Raw genomic sequence first — 7,307 nt, forward strand, 5'->3', positions numbered from 1 at the left:
GTTTTGGGGTGTTTCTCCCTTCAGTCTCCTCTTAAGGAGGTGAAATGCAGCTCTGTTGGGTTCAGGTCAGCTGATTGACTTGGCCAGTCTAAAACCTTTCACTTTTTCCCCTGATGAAGTCCTTTGTTTTGTTGGCAGTGTGCTTTGGCTCATTGTCCTGCTGCATGATAAACTTCCTCCCATTAGTTTCAATGCATTTCTCCGTAAACTGGCAGACAAAATGTTTCTGTCCACTTCTGAATTCATTCTGTTGCTCCCATCATCAGTTCCACCATTAATAAATATTACTGAGCCTGTTCCAGAAGCAGCCATGCACGTCCAAGCCATGACATTACCTCCACCATGCTTCACAGATGAGCTTGGATGCTTCGGATCATCAGCAGTTCCTTTCTTTCTCCTCACTTTGGCCTTTCCATCACTTTGCTAGAGATTAATCTTGGTCTCATCAGTCCATCAGATTGTGTTCCAGAACTTTTGCGGCTCATCTCTGTACTTCTTTGTAAATTTCACTCTGGCTTTCCGAGTCTTCCTGCTGATGAGTGGTTTGCATCTTGTGGTGTGGCCTCTATATTTCTGCTCTCTGAGTCTTCTTCCAACAGTGGATTGTGATACCTTCACCCTGCACTGTGGAGGTCGTTGCTGATGTCACTTCCTGATGTTTTGGGGGTTTTCTTCACAGCTCTCACTATATTTCTGTCATCAGCTACTGTTGTTTTCCTTGGCCGACCTGTTGGACGTCTGTTGCTCAGTACACCAGTAGTTTCTTTCTTTTTCAGGACATTCCAAATTGTTGTGCTTGTTATGTCCAATGTTTGTCCAATGGCTCTCTGCGATTTTCCTTCTTTTCTCAGCTTGACAGTGGCTTGCTTTTCTCCCATAGACAGCTCTCTGGTCTTCATGCTGGTTTATCATCTTTAACAGGAAATGCACTCTTTATATGTTTGAACCAAAGATGAAAACTTCGACTAGTCATGCAGAGCTATTTAATGTTTGAACAATCAACCTTAAATGGAAACACCTGGGCAACAAGAAACATCTGTCAGTCACATGTTCCAATAGTTTTGCTCACTTGAAAAATGTTTGGGTTCAAACAAACGGTTTGATCTTAAACCCAAATGTCTTCATTGAACAACAAAAACAAAGGAATTTGCCCTACCGTTCCAATACTTTTGGAGGGGACTGTAGTTCACCACAGGCTTGGGTGCATATGCTTCCAAAACTGCCAGACAGTTCTAGCTAGCTATTACAGCTATGTTCGTGTTAAAGGTGTTGACATCCCTCCGAAGCCCCCTACCCTTACTATAACCATTAGAAATGTTAGTGCCTAAACGTAACTCTTATCAAGTGGGGGTCCTTGGTCTAATTTGTGTCAGTTTAGGGGTCCTTGATGACAAAAAGTTTGAGGACCACTGATCTACATACTGTATATCCTTCATGCAAGTTACAGAACTATTGAAAATGTACAGTCGTGCACATGCACTTACCCAGGACGCCCCCCCCCCCCACTGAAAATATGTTCCCGTTCTCATGCTGTAACGACCCTGATAAATTTTTCATCCTCGAATCCAAGTACACATTCATAATTTGCCAATCATGTATTGCTACAGACATCCATCTGAGCCCACACTCCTCCGCTGTGCCTCGACCTTTGAGCACACAGCTCTGCTGCCTTTCCTCTGCATCTTTTACTATTAATAGAGGAACAGATCGCAGACAGACAGCAGTGGAGACAACAACAAAGAGGTTTTTGTCAGGACTTGGGGGGGGGGGGGGGGGGACAGACGGTTCAATCAGTGTCGGGTTTCTTTAATGAGGGTATGGCTCAGTCAGGGGTGGATTAGCAAGTGGGAAAAAGAGCCCTCAATCTTCCATCTGTTTGGGTAATTTTTTCAGGGAGAGCAAGACAACACCTTGAGAAAACTGTTCCACATTTTCTGTTATCGCAAGCTAATTTTAAAATGATTGAGTTAGCACGTTTGAGACAGTGGCCTAGTGATGAGCAGATAAAATGCCTGCAAAAAAGAAAACTGTTTTGAGTCAAAAATATCTGTGAGTAATTATTCAGTTTAGCTGCTCGAAACTGCCTTCCAGTGTCCTTGAGGTATCTCTGCAACTTGATCTGAAATTCCTTAATTACTTTAATGATAGACCTCTGTATGCATTTCCATCAGTTTGTGAAGTTTTTTCTTTGTCATCCCTGGCTGTTTTGCTGTCAAAGACAGACTATCTGAATACATTTTCAGTTCATGTTTGAGGCTGCAATACCATGAAATGCATCAGAAAACCACAAAGGTTGAATAGTTTATGAAGGTGGAGTACTGCATGTACCCCAGTGTGTGTGTGGGTGTGTGTGTGTGTGTGGGGGGGGGGATTGTATTACTTATGTTGTGGGGACATAAATCTGTTTGCACATTCACATTGTGGGGACTCGCCTTACTTTTGGGGAAAAAACGCAAGTGACCATAGTATATATATATATACTAGATTGCGTGTGTGTGAGAGAGAACTAAATATGTAAGGAGAAAAAGCCTTCATTTATTCACAATAAACCAGTAGGATTTCACAATATACAAGGAAAGCCATAAGATTTTTACAGATAAAGTCATTATATTTTAGGAATGACGCCAAGATTTTCTGGGTTGCAATAGTTGCAATATTTCAAGAAATATCTTGTAACATTTCCTGAATAAAGTCAAGAATGAAGTAATAATATTATATGTATAAAACAACTTTATTCATTTAACATTGTGACTATGATTATTTTTGTTCTCAAATTTTTATGACTTTATGCGGAACATCTCCAGTCTTTGTAGATAATCTAGGTAGGGCAAATTCTATTTAGCATTTAGTTATGCTACTATTCTATAGTTCTATACTTAATTCTATAATCATCATCTTTTATAAAGTGATCATACATTTTGTATGTATGCACTCCCATGCCCTGGGGATATCACTTTTGTTGCCTAGTCAGATCTTTTCTGAGGACAGTGTGAGCCTGTACAAATTGTACTTAACTGCCATCTCCCTCACACCTCTGTTGGATTTATTGTACCGATTAGGGCAGAACAGCTTAGCCCTTGTTCATTCTTATTAGAAAAAAGATTTTGGTGACGTAAAGCCCAGCATAGCTCCACCCAACACATATGACTAGAGGTCTACTCAGCCAGAGTGACTGAAAACAGTCAACTGTGTGAGTGTGCAGAGACTTTCATTTTCAATTTAACTAATAGCTATAGCCACCAAATAAAGTGGAGTAAAAGTACAATATTACCCCTCGGAAATGTAGTAGATAAGACATCCCGTATAACATAGGAATACTTAAATAATGTACAGATACCTCAAAATTGTACTTATGTATAGTACTTACATCACTCAACATCTCAGACTTCTTTTTCCTAATAGTGGCCATAAAACTTAATGATTCTTTCTTTCTTTCTTTTTACGTCTGCATGATTTATTTTCCCAATTCCTTCAGCTGTAACTGAAGTCGATACTCCTCTGTGAACCTTTTTTTAAATTTTCAAATCTATCTGCATCAGCCTATGATTCCTTATATTTGAGCTGCCATTCCTTTTAAGATCCAGCCTGGGAGTCTTCTGGGACTCCCGGGCTGATATTGTTTTCATCATTTTTCCATCCTCAGCAGGCATCAAAGGGGATTCCCTGCCTAGATCTTAGACACTCATTGAAGGTCACTCTCAGTCAAAGCTTCCATTTACTTCCACTGGCTTTTTATTCCCCGATCAGTTTTGATGGGAAATCAGCTCTTTACGGCCATTAACATCTGACTCACCTCTGTTCTCTGTGCTTATTCCAATACATCCTCATACCGAAATGACAAAATAGGTTGACTGTCAGTTGTCCCAAAATGACAAATACAAGTTCAACAACATGACCATTCCACAAAACGACATGTATGAGCATTGGTAAGTACTATTGCAGCGAAAGGCTTACCAGACTTTAAGTATGTTACCTAAGTCACGTGATGTAAGTCATGTTATTTAATTAAAATACGTCAACTTTGGTTGCGTTCTGATTGCCCCGTAGTTCCCAAGTGGACTGCACCGGGTATTTGGCCATTTTAAGTAAGATTCCAAACTGCGGGGAACACAGCATTTTCAGTTCAAAGGGCACTGTGAACTGTGTAGGGAAGAAGTGAACAACGGTTCATCCGTTCGCTGGAAGTTGACAAGCAAGATTACACATAAGCTTTTGCGCTTTATAGGAGCGTCGTTGTAACTAACAGAATATATATATATATATACATGCACACACACAACAAACAACAATGCTCATATGAATGTTTTTAAGAATGGCACTGCATATCTCTTAAATTAATCCATTCACATTTATTTACAAGTAACATACATTTAAATAGAATAGAATTAGAAGACGTTATAGAAATAAGTTTTGAAATGGTATTAGTTTTTGTATATTCAATATTTCAATTCAGTAAATGTCGGTTACGCACAGCAGAACTGAAGTCTGCTTTGATGACGTTGCAGGAGGAATTCTGTTTAGAGAAGTTCCCTTAACCGACATTCCCTGAGCAGGGAGTGCTGTTTATGTACACTGTGGATCGGAACACAGCCTTTTATGAGGTGCCCCTAGGGACATTATTCAAAGTTACCATGCATATTGATGTACTTTTCCTTTCACATACACATATGAAACCAAACTCATTCACATACTATACTGAAAATCAAATCTCACACACATACAAGTGAATGTTTCGCCTGCTGATATCAGAATAAAGTGCATTGCAATTGTGAAGTCTGAAGGAGATGAAAGCTGGATGACCTTTTCTAAAAGGAATGATCTGATTTTGGTTAAATGTCTCAGTTGGATGAAGCAGGACTTCACCACTGCACCTGTCACCAGTGCATCAAAAGACAACGCTGACTCAAAAATAACTCCCAGGTTACAGCCTCTTTATTAAGATTATTTGATACGGCTAGATGAGAGATCAGTAATACTGTACTAGTGCTGGGACCAGCAGAAATTTTATGTATTTCTGATGTGAAGTCATACAGCGGCAGGAAATGTTTGGATTTCAGCCAGACAAGACATAAGAAATTATCCATCAGTGGTACCAAGCTCTAACAGAACATGCAGCTCATGTCATCCATGTAACAATTAAAATATTACATTATGTTTGTGTTCTCTTTGGTTTGGTTGGTTTTGCTCATTTCATGGAATTTGTTGAGAATAACAAAATATATATTATTCCCAGACCATTTAACCTTCTTATCTGCCCTCAGTTTTCATGTTTTTGAATGTTTAATTTTGACCGTTGAAGCTACCTGGGGGGAAAAGACTTAATTCTATTGTTTAGGAGACAACAGCGGAGGATGAGCCAATTTACTTGTAGCTTTAGGCTTAGCCCAGGGTGCACTGCAGCATACAAAACTCACTCACCCCAGTTAGAGTGTCATCTTGTCTGTTGCTGATGTCAACAGGCCAATGACACTATCTGAACCTGGAAAACCATGATGGATGGATGGTTTTCGGAGGTTGAAATAGGGCCATGTCTTTGTGGGTGGCTCTCTCTCTGGCTGCCTTTTTCTACATGTACTAACCTTGGAAGTGTTTCACTAAACCAACTTGTACCCAGCCTGGTATGACCTGTTGCTCTGAAGTTTGACCAATTTCCCATTCAACAAATAACTACGAAATTCCCATGACATGACATTTCAGACAGCATTATCTCACAATTGCTTTCCGTGATTTGTAAATCCAGCAGCAGGTTTCTCATATCAGTAGTACAGAGCTGAGTATTACTATTCACAGCACATTGGTATCCTCAGAGCAATTTGAATTTAGAAGCTGGTTGCTCCTTTTTGGAATTAAAAGTACATTGCCATGACAGACTATTTATTTTATTGAGCGAGATCACATTTTCAATGCCTTTTCTTCTCTTTGTTTTATTCTCTCATCTCCCTCTGTTACCTGCTGGGCTACAATGAGGGTATCTGACGCCTCACCTCAACCAGCCTGTTGCTTCCCAGTCAGTGGATGGGAAAACTAACGGGTTCAAAGTCTTTGAAAGGAACTAGTTTGTACAATGTTCCATCCAACCAACAGTTCATACCTGTTGAAACCCTGCCTTTGACATCTTTTCAGCCACTGTTTAAAGAGGTGGTATTATGCTCATTTTCAGGTTCAGAATTTTATTTAGGGGTTGTACCAGAACAGGTTTACATGGTTTAATTTTCAAAAAACACCATATTTTTGTCGTACTACACATTGCTGCAGCTCCTCTTTTCACCCTGTGTGTTGTACGCTCCGCTCTTGAGCTACAGAGTGATGCATCTTACTTGTACAAAATCTTTGTTGGGAGTTGACCATGTGCAGTTCCCAGGTAAGGACTACTAGCCAATCAGAAGCAGAGAAGGGTGGGTCATAAGAAACAAGGTAGTGTGATCCAAATCAAAGCCGCTTCAGACTGCGACCGTAACCTAGCAGATGGTATAATATATATACACTGCTCAAAAAAATAAAGGGAACACTAAAATAACATCCTAGATCTGAATGAATGAAATAATCTCATTAAATACTCCTTTCTTTACATAGTTGAATGTGCTGACAACAAAATCATACAAAAATTATCAATGGAAATCAGATTTATCAACCCATGGAGGTCTGGATTTGGAGTCACACTCAAAATCAAAGTGGAAAACCACACTACAGGCCGATCCAACTTTGATGTAATGTCCTTAAAACAAGTCAAAATGAGGCTCAGTAGTGTGTGTGGCCTCCACGTGCCTGTATGACCTCCCTACAACGCCTGGGCATGCTCCTGATGAGGTGGCAGATGGTATCCTGAGGGATCTCCTCCCAGACCTGGACTAAAGCATCCGCCAACTCCTGGAGAGTCTGTGGTGCAACGTGGCGTTGGTGGATGGAGCGAGACATGATGTCCCAGATGTGCTCAATTGGATTCAGGTCTGGGGAACGGGCGGGCCGGTCCATAGCATCAATGCCTTCCTCTTGCAGGAACTGCTGACAACCTCCAGCCACATGAGGTCTAGCATTGTCTTGCATTAGGAGGAACCCAGGGCCAACCGCACCAGCATATGGTCTCACAAGGGGTCTGAGGATCTCATCTCGGTACCTAATGGCAGTCAGGCTACCTCTGGCGAGCACATGGAGGGCTGTGCGCCCCCCCAAAGAAATGCCACCCCACACCATTACTGACCCACCGCCAAACCGGTCATGCTGGAGGATGTTGCAGGCAGCAGAACGTTCTCCACGGCGTCTCCAGACTCTGTCACGTCTGTCACACGTGCTCAGTGTGAACCTGCTTT

This window comes from Micropterus dolomieu, linkage group LG11 (assembly GCF_021292245.1).
Source record: "Micropterus dolomieu isolate WLL.071019.BEF.003 ecotype Adirondacks linkage group LG11, ASM2129224v1, whole genome shotgun sequence".
Classification (NCBI taxonomy): Eukaryota; Metazoa; Chordata; class Actinopteri; order Centrarchiformes; family Centrarchidae; genus Micropterus; species Micropterus dolomieu.